Below are 12,876 nucleotides of genomic sequence, written 5' to 3'. Positions count from 1 at the left end.
CCAGGACAAGTCAGACTCCTGAAAGGAGTACGGTAGTCTGGAAAGGTTCAAAGCCACAGGACTAGATGACCTTTTCAGTCCCTTTTAACTCTGATTGTATGATTCCTTACTGTCCTCTAGCATGGTGGTAAGGATGGAACCCATGACACCACCTGGAATGTTGGGGGTTGTAGGGAGCTGCTGAAATGGAGCCCTATTACATTCTGCTGCATCTCCGTCTCCTTTTCTTGCTGACATTCCTGTGCCTTCCTCGTGTGTGCTCTTTCCTTCTCTAGGTTGTCTGCCATATTCCCTCCCTGGGCCCTCTGTTAAGTCTGATGCAGCATTGGCTTGCAGGATCTCTGTGAGCATATCCCCCCTAGTCAGCTTCCTTTTCCTCATCAGGAGCGGAGGTGAGCTGGGGTGGGGAGCTGCCGCAGGGGGGCACCGCAGGGGCGTCTCCCCGGCTCTTCCCCAGGGCCCCCACCCCTGCTCTGCCCCAGCCCCACCTCTTCCTGCCCCTACTCTGCCCCAGCCCCACCCCCATTCCCCTGAAGACTGCAGCCAGGCCCAACCCTACACTCACCGCATGGGCTGTGGAGCAACCTGGCCCCAGCCTGATCCGCTCCCCTGTCTCCCAGCCATGCCACCAGGCAAATGCTGGGGGGCAGTTCCCCCCTACCCTCAAGCCTGGAAGCCAGGGGAGCAGAGCAGGCTGGGGCCGGGTCACTCCATTTTCTGCAGGAAGTGGCCAGCCCTCCATCCCCCACGGAGGCCTGTGACCAGCCCTCCCCTCCCATGGATAGGGATGGCCTTGGTTCCCCGGGTTCGGGGTGGGAGCGTAAGGTGGAAGTTTTGCCTAAGGCGCGAAATATCCTTACACCAGCCCTGACAGCCATGGTGTGTATGGCTGCTGAGCAGCAGGGAAATGGGGGGATTGTTCAATTGCACAGAACAATAAAATTTAGGCCCCGGTTTCCCTGAGTCTGAGAACAATAGCACTGAGGACTGGCACTGTTTTCCCAAGGTTGCGGTGGTTTTAGCTGGTATCTCTCTCCTGAGGGTCACAAAAGCACAGAGAACACAGCTGCTGCTGGCATCCCAAAGCTGCCCAAACCATTAGCCCATTTGCTGCCATGTTGCCTGCTGAAGTCATTGTGGAGGGGCATGTGAAAGTGTCCTACTATAGAGGAAGAAATAAGGGTGCCATCCCTAGAAGCCTTTGGGAGAGGATTACAGAGTACCTCGAAGATTTCATCAAGTTCTCTCAGGAGGATACGAGGGACGTCCCTCTGTACATAAACTGCCTAATCCTACACGGAAATGAAGAGCACAAAAGTCTACCTCTGTATCTTGGAGCACTACCTCTTCTTCCATGATTAAAACCATGAAAAGTAGATACTTGTGTCCTGCTAACTTGGAGTTGGGCTATGCATCATCTTTACATTTACACATGGTAAGGGAGAATGCTGCACACACTTACCTGAGGTTCCTTCCCTTGGATTGGGCTTGTCTGTGTTCAACTGACGGGATTGTCTAGACTGTGGTGGAGTCTCAACAAGATCCTGCCTTGTGGCACAGCTGGACCCCCACCAGCACATTTCCCTCCTCCTCCTCACTGTTCTATGACTGATCCATAGCTGTGCTTGCACAGCCTTTTCTCCCCACCAGCCCAGGAGATCCAATGCCACCTGTCTACTCCAGGCAGGAGTGTATCTAGAGCATATAGCTGGTATGGTCAGTTGGATAGTTGCATACAACAAGGGAGAGAGCTGCTTGGTGTAGTTTGCCAAGGTGGGCAATCAGTAAAAAGCATTTCAAAAATATGCAGGGGCTTTAAAGGGGGTGATGGCGTCTAGTCTGTGTAACCCCATGGGCAGTGGAGTTCACGAGCATAACTGGAACAGTCAAATTAAATATATTCCTCAATTTAAAAAAAACAGGGGAGCAAAAAAGTGCCACCATAGCTAAACAAAGTAAAAAGTAGTGAGATGCAAAAAGGCATCCTTTAAAAATTGGAAGTTAAATCCTACTGAGGAAAATAGAAAGGAGCATAAAGTCTGGGAAGTGAAGTGTAAAACTATAATTAGGCAGGCCAAAAAAATATATGAAGAGCAACTAGCCAAAGAATCAAAAACTAACAGCAATTTTTTTTAAGTACATCAGAAGCAGGAACCCTGCCAAACAGTCAGCAGGGCCAAGATGCTAAAAGAGCACTCAAGGAAGATAAGGCCATTGCAGAGAAGATAAATGAATTCTTTGCATTGGTCTTCACTGAAGAGGATGTGAGGGAGATTCCCACACCTGAGCCTTCTTAGGTAACAAATCTGAGGAACTGTCCCATATTGAGGTGTCAGTAAAGGTGGTTTTGGAACAAATTGTCACGAGGACCAGGTGTATTCACCCAAGAGTTCTGAAGGAACTCAAATATGAAATTACAGAACTACTAATTGTGATTTGTAACCTATCATTTAAATCAGCCTCTGTACCAGGCAAGTGGAGGATAGCTAATGTGGCACAAATTTTTTTAAAAGGCTACAGAGGTGATCTTCGCAATTACAGGCCAGTGAGCCTAACTTCAGTACCAGGCAAATTGGTTGAGACTATTGTAAAGAACACAATTATCAGACAGATTGATGAACTTGTTGGGCAAGAGTCAACATAGCTTTTGTAAAGGGAAATCATGCCTCACAAATCTATTGGAATTCATTGAGGGAGGTCAACAAGTGTGGACAAGGGTGATCCAGTGCATATAGTGTACTTGGACTTCAGAAAGCCTTTGACAAGGTCCCTGACCAAAGACTCTTGGGCAAAGTAAGCAGTCATGAGATAAGAGGGATGGATCTCTCATGAATCAGTAACTGGTTAAAAGAAAAAATAAGGGTAGAAATAAGTGCTCAGTTTTCAGAATGGAGAGGTAAATAATGGCATCCCCCCAGGAGTCTGTACTGGGACCAGTACTGTTCAACATATTCATAAATGATCTGGAAAAAGGGCTAAACAGTGAGGTGGCAAAATTTGCAGATAATAAATTACTCAGCTTGTTAAGTCCAAAGCAGACTGCAAGGAGTTACAAAGGGATCTCACTAAACTGGTGAATGGGCAACAAAATGTCAGATAAAATTCAGTGTTGATCAATGCAAAGTAATACACATTGGAAAACATAATCTCAACTATGCATACAAAATGATGACGTCTAACTTAGCTGTTACCACTCAAGAAAGAGATTTTGGAGTCATTGTGGATAGTTCTCTGAAAACATCCACTAAATATGCAGTGGCAGTCATAAAAGCTAACTGAATGTTAGGAACCATTAGGAAACAGATAGATGAGAGAGAAAATATCATAATGCCACTATATAAATCCATGGTATGCTCACACTTTGAATACTGAATGCAGTTCTAGTCACCCATCTGAAAAAAGATGTATTAGCATTGGAAAAAGTACAGAAAGGGGCAAATGAAAATGATTCAGGATATGGAACAGCTTTCTTAAGAGGCGACATTAAAATGACTGGGACTGTTCAGCTTGGAAAAAAGATGACTAAGAGGGGATATGATAGAAGTGTTACAATTGTGACAGGTGTGGAAAAAGTGAATAAGGAAGTGTCCTAGAAAGACAGACTCCAAACTAGGGTTAAGATGATCCTTAAACTCAGGTCAAAAACCACAGCTGAGCATGAAATCTGTCTGATTATGAGGCCTCATGTAAATAGGTGTTTGTTAGCCAGACTGCATTCTGGGAAGTACTCCTAATGGCACCAGAGTGCTACTGTACTGTGAACAAGCACAGGGTTGTGATGATAGAAACACTGCTTGTGTGGGCACAAACAAAACTATGTAACTTGTAACTAATTAAGCTAGTTGTACTTCAACCACTTATTTATGGCTCTAGCTGTTGTCTGGAGGGACCTGAGTAGCAAGTAACTTGGGACTTTCATTCCACTTCCTTGTTGGAGGAGTTCCTCTTTACTTGAGTTAACTATAAATGGGTTCCATTGTAATTCATCCACAGCTTGAAACACAGGGGCCTCTCTCCCCTTTTATTTGTCTCTAGCTACACAGTCCTGGGTGGGCTGTGACTGGCTTAAGCCACTGTCATTCTGGCTGTAGGCTGTAGAGGAATGAGCCTGTTTTAACTGAATTTTCTACTGAAGCTGCTCTCAGCTTGGACTGCTCTCTGCTAACACTTTCAAAGCTCTTTGAATATAGTCCAGAACTGCTTGTATATAACTCATGTTGGAAGCCAGAGCATTTTAAATTGACATGGATCCTCTGCAGAGAATAATAAGCATTTAAAAATCCTCCCAGATCACTGAGCTGCATCATTGTCAAAGCCTTCCAGTTCCTGAATAGATCTGAGTGGCCAGGGGTACAGCCCTTTGAAGAGGAAATGCTACTTAGCACATCAAGCTGCCTGAAAGTGCTGGAGAGCAATAATCAGGAGAAGAGCCTGGGCTGAAAGCGACCCAGGTGAGGTATTAAAATAAAACCCTCCATCAGCAAAACACCAGTTCTTGGAGTCTTTCATATGAATGTTTACAGCACTTGGTTGCTGCTGATTTGGAACCTTTGGGTGCTACTGCAATACCAATCATAAATCAGGGCAATAACCCATCCCAGCATACGTATTCATCACCCAATCTGCCCCCTGATTTTTTGTTCTGATTCTCTGAAGGCCTGACAAATACACAGGAGCCTGTATTTTGACTGATAAATACATAAATCTCCATGTATTACTGTTTATGTCACAGATTCTGCCTCATGTTGTAGGATAGAAGGGGAGTTTAAAATGGTCGTCACAATTCAAACTGGGCAAATCATTGATTTTTCAGTTTGCTGGCAATTCCAAAAAATGGGGTGGGGGAATTGGTTTGACTCAAAAACCACAATTTTTTGGCAAACTGAAAAAAATAAAATTTTTTACTTTAGCTCAAACAAAATGAAAAAAATGTGTGGACGTTATTCTGATTGTCCTCATACTGCCATTCTTTTTCACTTTGAGCAGTACTCTACTCCTGTGTAGTCCCACTGAAGAAACTAGGACTACTTGACTGAAAGGTACTACTCAACTTGAATAAGAGTGGCAGCATGTGGCCCTGTATAAATGCTGACACTTAACAGACTTTGACATACTGTTGCAGAAGTTCACAATTACATTCCACTTCTTGGTGTACAGTTGTACAACTAGTTCTTTATTATTATCTGTTGCATACTGGTAGCATATTCAATGCTACACAAAACACAGAAGATACAGTCTTTGCCTTGAGGAATTCACACTAAGGATGAAATCCAAGCCAATAGGGCCAAGATTTCACTTTAAATCTTTACCAGTGAATCCATTAGTTGTTTATATAAATTCATAGGGTAAAACAATACATTACGTGAAAGATTTTAGGGACCAGGGCTAAATCTGGCCCCAGGTGAAATTCTACATATACTCTAGCAAAAAATAAAGTTGCAACAGAAGCATTCTCAGACAACGTCATGATGGAATAAAATAAAGCAGTTCATCAGCTGGCAATATTTGAGCTTTATTTTGTAAGGTATATTCCTCCTGTTGTTGCTTAAAAGACATAATCTTAGTGTTATTGTATAAGACTTCTGTAACTGCAGTTCCTCTCTGCAGACATTCAGCCCTAGAAATCATTTCCCTGTCTAATCTTAATTTAATATTTCCCTAAACTAAAGCATTTCTAGATAGTTCTGGTGAATGGTTGCCTGGGTTCAGTTTGTCTTGTTTTCAAATTGGATTTGCTTGTACTTTTTATGAAAATAAATAAATTCAGCCAAACCAGTCCATGCACAAATACCATGGTGAAGGGCATGATAAAAGAACCAAAAGAGAAGAAAATACTGACTAGATACAAGCTTATTGGCAGGCAGTTCATCCAGCAAACAGACAAGTCACTTGCACTATATGCGTTTGTGGGCCAGATCTTCAGTTGGTGTAAATTGACATAGTTTGATTGAAATCAGTGGAGCTACATCAATTTACATGAGCTGTGAATCTGGCCTCAGATCTTTAATGACTTCGGGCGAGATTTTCCAATGAGTTTAAAGGATTAAGTCCCATTGACTCTCTAAGGCCATGGCTACACTGGCGCTTTACAGTGCTGCAACTTTTGCGCTCAGGGGTGTGAAAAAACACACCCCTGAGCGCTGCAAGATACAGCGCTGTAAAGCCTCAGTGTAAACAGTGCCACAGTGCTGGGAGCATAGCTGCCAGCGCTGCAAGCTACACCCATAGAGGATGTGGAGTACGTGCAGCGCTGGGAGAGCTCTCTCCCAGCGCTGGTGTTGTGACCACACTCGCACTTCAAAGCGCTGCCGTGGAAGCGCTGTCGCGGCAGCGCTTTGAAGTTGCAAGTGTAGCCATACCCTAACTCCCTTAGGGTTTTTGGAGAATTTCCTCTTTAGTGTATGTGAGAGCTTACAGTTGCAAAATATTTGGCTTGTGTATGACAAATAATGATCATTTACAATTGAGAGACATCATGAGCAAAAGGGTGTGATGATTTTGTTTGTATCAGAATTTATCTTAGCTTTGTAGAAACCTTGTTAAACAAAATATAAACAGCATAAATTTCAACATAGTTGCAATAATCTCTTTCACACATTCTCTTAGGCCCACATTTTTAAAAATGGATGCATAAAGCCAGGCATCTCAATTCATATTTAGAGACCTAAATAAATGGTTCAGTTTTCATCTTAAGTGCCAATCTTGACACACCCACATTTGGCAATTTTGGCCTTAGGTTTTAATATGTTTATTAATTTGCTAATGGAGTGAAGATCATTTATATTTTTAAAAGGAGTAATAAGTTTTTGACATTTACAAAGTTAAAAATATGAATAACATCTGCCCAAAACAGGGACAATTCTTTTCCTGAAGAGATAATCTAATTAGGCATTTATACCATGCTTCTCACTGAAGTAACTGAATCAGCATACTTTGCTGAACAGGGATTGACTTAAACGTGCTTTGGTGAATCAATGCCTGAGTGCCTCTCTGAACTGATCATTTAGGGCCTGATTCTATACCCATCAAAGTCTATGGAAAAATCCCTACTGACTTCAGTGGGCATTAGATAAGTATTTAGTCAGTTTCAGAATTAGAAGATGATCATAACAGGTTAATTTAATATTGTTAATTTCTGTGACTCCAAAGAGTATATTCCTGAGGAGTGTAACTTCAGTAGCTAGTCTGAAGTCGTGTTGTTGTGAAGGAAAACTTTGTTTAATAGCACAAATAACTGATGTCCCTTCTCAAACTCTGGTTTATCTTTTGTTGATATCTATATACAGTGACTATGGCCACATAATATTTAAATTAGGACATTACTTTCAAAAGATTGTTTTCCTTTGCTCCAATCAGTTAGTCATTGCAATGCTGTCTGTGTTTTTATGTTCTTGTACCCACACCAAAATATTTGCTTTCAGAGAAACCTTGAATGTAGTTTTCCTTTACAACAAGGTGCTTGCAATATTTAATTATTTCTGTAACATGTTTGTAAGCAAGTAATAGATTTAGACACCCCTGGATTACTGTATTAAAACTGAGTATAACACTATAATATAGTACGTTATTTAACTGAGTTATAATTACATTTTGTTGAACAAAACTCTACAGATTAAGCTTATAAAACATATTTATCCTCAAATGTTAATAGGAAGAGCTTAATTTTATTTCCTGTAAAATTATGATGCAGTGTTAGTTTCAGGCACAGTTCAGGTAATTTTAACATTAAATGCCCTGGTCCTGCAAAGGCATAACTGTGCTTAAGTATGTGCACTGTGAGTAGTCGCATTTATTTATGGGCTTATTTTCCTGTTCCAGTACCTGATTTATGGGCACAGTCAAGTGCTTAGACATCTAAATTACCTACACAGCATCTGCCTAACATTGCAGGTGAAATACTACCTATACAATTATTCTACACCCACAAACTGCAGTCCCAAGTCACAATGTACAGTGTGGATTTTAAAACAGATGTCATTCTCATGCTGTTCCATTAGAGACTGGTACTGAGAATGGGGCTCTACAGATCTTTTTTCATCTAGGTTACTAGTTTGAAGCTAGTATTGCCTGTAAGTTTTTGTGGTAGCCAATATGAAATGAGTTGGTTGTCTTAGTCCAGCTCCAGTAGGCAAAGTCTGTACATCATAAACAGGGGTGCAAGTAGGGTGGTACCCTCAAGTACACAGTACTGGCAAGAGATTTTTAGTGGGTACGGGGTACCGGAAAGACTTGAGGCTAGTGCCCCCTCCCCATCTGGAGTGGGGATGGAGCTGCACTCTGCTCCTTAAAGGAGCAGAATGCAGCTATGGAGGGCCATTCATTCTTTATATGGCTTTAACAGCACAATAGATATGCTAACAAACTTAAACAAAGGCTTTAAGTTTGTTAGCATATGTATTGTGCTGCTATATTGGTCAGGAGTCCTCTAGAGGGGAGGGGTGGGGGGACAAAAGGTGTTTTAACTGTTTTTGATTCTGTGTCTCCCCACTGGTCTGAATTATCCATGACACTCATACTGTATCATAGACTCATAGACTCATAAGTCAGAATGGACCAATATGATCATCTAGTCTGACCTCCTGCACAAAGCAGGCCACAGAACCCTACCCATCCACTTCTATAAAAACCCGAAGAAGAGAATCCACCAGCAAGTGACCCATGCCCCATGCTGCAGGGGAAGGTGAAAAACCTCCAGAGCCTCTGCCAATCTGCCCTGGAGGAAAATTCCTTCCCAACCCCAAATATGGCGATCAGCTAAACCCTGAGCATGTGGGCAAGGCTCCCCAGCCAGCAGTCATGAAAGAATTCTCTGCAGTAACTCGTATCCCATCCAACATCCCATCGCAGACCATTGAGCAGACCTATCTGCTGATAATCCAACAAACAATGCCAAAATTAAACTATCCTATCATATCATCCCTTCCATAAACTTATCAAGCTTAGTCTTAAAGCAAGATATGTCTTTTGCCCCCACTACTCCCCTCGGAAGGCTGTTCAGAACGTCAACGCTGCTCCTCTAATGGTTAGAAACCTTCGTCTAATTTCAAGTCTGAACTTCCTAGTGTCCAGTTTGTACCCATTTGACCTTGTGTCTACATTAGTACTAAGCTAAATAATTCCTCTCCCTCCCTAATGTTTAATCCCGCTGATATATTATATAGAGCAAGCATATCCCCCCAGAGCCTTCTTTTGGCTAGGCTAAACAAGCCAAGCTCTTTGAGTCTCCTTTCATATGGCAGGTTTTCCATTCCTCGGATCATCCTAGTAGCCCGTCTCTGAACCTGTTCCAGTTTGGATTCATCCTTCTTAAACATGGGAGACCAGAACTGCACACAGTATTCCAGGTGAGGTCTCACCAGCGCCTTATACAACGGTACTAACACCTCCTTATCTTTGCTGGAAATATCTCGCCTGATGCATCCTAACACTGCATTTGCTTTTTTAACGGCCATATCGCATATCACATCAAGTCCAAATCATTAGAGGAATGCCTCTGCTTGCACTGACCAAAGGATGTTTGCATTCTGATGTCAGCCCAGTTCTGCAGCCTGACGGGAATTAGGTGCTGTGTCTAGTATACCTAGAATTCTTCTTTGCTGCCAAACTAGTCTAACATGCATTTTGTTAACTGGAGCAGCAAAACAAAGAAAACAAATGCCTCATTTTCCAGTTTTGTGGGTCAGAGAACTATAAGTGAAGATTATAATGCCGGACACTGGCAGCCTTAAACCAGCTGCCTCAGGAATCTGCTAAGAACTTTGCTGAAAGTATGTTCCTCATCTTAGCAATGGAGATAAGACTTCTCACACATTTGACAACCTTTATTCAAATGAAGCTCCTTCTGATCTGACAGCTCAGGCATTGTCAATTTCATCCAGAACAATTTACAATCTTGGAACCTAATCCTGTAAACCCTTAATTATTTGATCAGTCTCATTGAAGACAATGGGACTATTTGCATGACTATGGACCACTTTTGTGGACTGGTAAGAGTTCAGGAGTCTGTTCCTATGAAGGAATTAGAATCCCCCATTGAAATATAATATTTGGGTACAATATCATAAAGCAGTTTAGGATACAGTTCTGTTTAAAACTGTCTTTTAATAAGTCATACATATGCTGAAATCACTCCTCACCCAACTTCCATCTTCCATATAAACAGACTGAATACTACATATCTGAGGGGAAAGTGAGTAGTTAAGTATATTGATGTTTGTATATATAAAGAGGAGTGTCAGAGAGGATGGGGAGAGCATGGGGGCCCGGGACTGGGGGCGGGGTAGGGAGAAGTCACATTGAGGGTCAGGTGGGGAGGTCACGTGCCCCCTCCTTGTGTCCCTCCCATGAGGGCAGTACCGGCAGGAAACTATTTCTACTTGCACCACTGATCACAAACCATTGGCACCCTTGACAAACAAGAATAAAGCTGTTGTTGGCCATCTCATTGGTCAACAACAACTGAATGGATATAGAGGCTGCACTACACTCTAACCACTAACCAGGTGCCTCCTGCTGGTTATCCTGGGAATTAGCTCAATCCAGCCCAGAGTGCCCTCTGCAGGCTGGTGATCTGCCTTCCAGCTACTGGCCCCCATGTCCCTCCCAGGACCCCGGTGCCCCTTTAACTGGGTCTCCCCCTCCCAGGGGAACCCCAACCCCACTATCCCCACTTTGCCTCAGTATTGGCTACTGCCCAGTCTCCATCTAGCCCCCATTCACTGGGGGAGAGCAGAATGAGATAATACACTGGTGACACCATGATACGCGTTCCATCGCTGCGCTCCCGGCACAGATCAGCGACCCCGAACCAACCCACTCTCGTTCACGCAATTTGGTGTAATACCATCAACCAAAGTGGGAGCGGCTGATAATTGTGTATGGAAAGGCAGGAGCAGCGGGCCACATGGAAATGTGAGCATTGTATCTCCGCGCGGCTACTCTTACTTACTCGGCTTATGGCCACCTTGGGACCTTTAGGACTCGGTGACGCCATTTTTATTTTGAATTGGCCAAAATATAAACAACACATAACGTATGGACCTTGGCACCGGAACAAGATCTGACCCTGGGATGGGCCCTTTTGCTAATCGGAACATGGGCCCAAAGGCCATTATTGATATGTGGAATTGCTTACGACCGCTCGCAACTTGGTCAGGCGTAATGTTATGTGGCATAAATATCTAGCCCTATTCTTTTCTTACTCCTCTCTGCAAGGACAATCCCATCCTTAGGTATCAAAGTATATCCGACTGATCTCATACAGGGAAAGCCGTCTCTTGATATTCTACTCTACCTCCGGAACGCTCTCAAAAAGATGCGGGAAACACAGGTAGTGTCCACCTGAAGAGTAATTAATAGACATTATGGGCCAGCCCCATGGAAACCCCATGAGCTAAGTAAACAGGAGCCAGCGGCAACCTATCTATAACTTAAAATCGCAATTAATGATAAGGCAACTGCGGCTGTCCCATTAGAAATAGCATCTAACCTTGCATGATCTCCGCTATCTCCAGGCGGCTGCCTGACATTATGACTGATCATAGTGTCGAGGCAAATGCAGGACACACAATTTTCTAACACCCAATAGCCCTTGATTAACTTGTTAGGCGAGGCAGGAGGGTTATGTGCCAAATTAAAATTGAGAACTAATTGTTGTTTACAAAGTGAATCATAACGTAAAGAGCAGTCAAACAGTGTAACCCAAGAAGAATTAGAGGAAAAGCATAGGCCCATGTCCAGTTCACTTGGAAGGTGGGACACAGATTGGCTATCTTCCATGGTTACCGCAGAAGGTAGTGGATACGACAAGGCTTTGTTATTTATTGTTGTCATGTGTATTATGGCCCCTATTAGCTTCGCTTGCTCTGCTCCCTGCTTCTATACAGTAATTCGACGTAATGACTAATCAAATCATTAAACCAAAAGAATAATGATGCTATTCCGCGCCATGTGAAGGCCGAAGATTGGCGTATAGTAAAAGCACTCAAAATGGTTTCATAAAAATGGGGGATATAGATTGGAATTAAATAATTCATGCTATGTCTGTTTTGTGCCATGTTCTGGATGGACCTGCTTTAATAACCTATGTCAAACTTATGCTAATACTTTGATCAAGGATGCAACGTGGAATGTTTTAGGAACATCAACAGGCAAATAGCCTCTTACATGCAAAAAACCCTTAGTACTCCACGTCTGCATACCCCCTTGAAAATATGCTGTACAGCTGTGGTCTGATATGGACGTAATTATAATGAAGTATATAAAGTGTACTGCTTGCCATGCCTCGGAGGTGTCACTCCCCTGGCATTAGTGCGGGGAGGGCACTGTCCAGGCTGGGGTCGTCAAATAAGGTCTGTCAAAAACTCTATTCCTTGTCTCTGTGCTCCTTGGTAGTAATTGACTCGCTCTTGGGGAGAATGAGCCATTTGGCTACCTCTGGTGCACGTCTGGTCATCTCAGGAACAGGAGAGAACAACAACCAAAAACTGAACAGCACACAGAAACTTCCCCCCCTCAAATTTGAAAGATCCGTCTGCCTGATTGGTCCCTCTTGGTCAAGTGTTGGACAGCCAGGCTGACTGAACTTGTTAATCCTTTACAGTTCCAAAAGAGATTATAAGTACTTTCTGTTTTTATTGAACTCCTACTATCTGTTTATGACGAGCTTGGCTTGCAGGGAGCTAGACATAGGTACTAGAGTGGAGCAGGGCTGGGAAGGGAGGCCAGAGGGGAAGCTGGAGGAGCTCCCGCCTGGAAAGCCCGCAGGCGTGGCCTGGCATAAGGCCAAGATGGTAACAGGGGGCAGCCCAGGGTAGGCACAAGGCAGCAGGTTCCAACCCCTTTGCTGATATGAGTGGCTGATACTAGCACTATCTA

Source organism: Chelonoidis abingdonii, chromosome 3 (genome assembly GCF_003597395.2).
Source record: "Chelonoidis abingdonii isolate Lonesome George chromosome 3, CheloAbing_2.0, whole genome shotgun sequence".
NCBI lineage: Eukaryota > Metazoa > Chordata > Testudines > Testudinidae > Chelonoidis > Chelonoidis abingdonii.
Note: the sequence above shows the minus strand (reverse complement) of the source record.